The sequence below is a fragment of the Neophocaena asiaeorientalis genome, unplaced genomic scaffold, assembly GCF_003031525.2.
Source record: "Neophocaena asiaeorientalis asiaeorientalis breed wild unplaced genomic scaffold, Neophocaena_asiaeorientalis_V1.1 scaffold129, whole genome shotgun sequence".
Lineage (NCBI taxonomy): Eukaryota > Metazoa > Chordata > Mammalia > Artiodactyla > Phocoenidae > Neophocaena > Neophocaena asiaeorientalis.
Genome location: NW_020172446.1, coordinates 3,311,650 through 3,312,815, shown reverse-complemented (window position 1 = coordinate 3,312,815; position 1,166 = coordinate 3,311,650).

Below are 1,166 nucleotides of genomic sequence, written 5' to 3'. Positions count from 1 at the left end.
ACTTAACTTTCCCAAACAGAAAAGAGCCAGGGAAGGAGGCAGGAGGGACAGAGTGAGCAGAGGAGGCGACAGGGCAGGACAGAGAGGAGAAAGAGAACCGGGGCAAAGTGAAGGTAAGGAGGTGCGGGGAGCAATGAAAGAGAAGGTGGGCAGCACTCGGACGCCCAGACACAGGGAACCGCCCCGGGAGGAGGTTAAGGTCCCGGGGCCAAAGAATGGGAGCCCCGGGAGACGGGCGGGGTGCAGTCGGAAGCGGGCTGACTCCTGCCCCCGCCGCCGGCTGCTTCTGCTGAGGAGGGTTGGGGGGGAGAGCGGGTGGGTCCCCCCGCGCGACGGCCCCCGCAGGGCTCAAGGCTGCTCCGTCTCCCCCCCTCCCCCCCCACCCGGCTTCCGTCCCCGCGGCCGCTTTCTCCTCAGCCGCCGCGGCCGCTTTCTCCTCGAGCCGCCGCCTCCTCAGCCGCCGGTGCCGCCGCGGCCGGACTCACCTCCCCTAGCAAAGCCGGATAGAGCGGAGCCAGCGGCGGACACGCGCAACCAGCCGCCGAGGCCCCGCCCCCGCCTCACACTGACCGGCTACCCTAGCCAATCCACGCCCACCTGTCCGCGTCCGCCTCCAATCCCGGGCCGGGAGCTTCAGACAGGCGCACTGTTCGGCCAGTGGCGACAGAGTGTGGGTCTCCTGGGGAAATCCCGCCCCCGAGCCGGGATGGGCAGATCGAAAGACCAATCAAAAGGCAGAGTTGGGCCTGACCGACAAGACCAAAAGCGAATTAAACACCAAAGATCTCCGTGACATTTTCTTTCGCCTCTCTCTTTTCTTTTTCTTCTTTTATTTTTTTGGCAGGAGCAGGAAGCTGCGTGCTAATCCCGCCTGCAAAAGCTGGAAGAGAGGGGTGGAACGAAAGAACCAATCGTGAGCCGGGCACCAAGAACAGAGCAACCAATCATTGGCTTGAAGAGGAAGTGGGATGAGACTGGGACCAGATAGACACTTGATTTGACAAATGAAAAAAAAGACTGAGCTCGGTCCCACCCTTCAGGTCTCCTATAGGTCAGGATTGTGGCGAATTCGCTGTCATATCAGCGATGATCAAGGGGCGGGGCCAAGTGTAAGGGGTGTGGTCTAAAGACGGGGGCGGGACCTAGATGAAGAAGGCGGAGTCCAA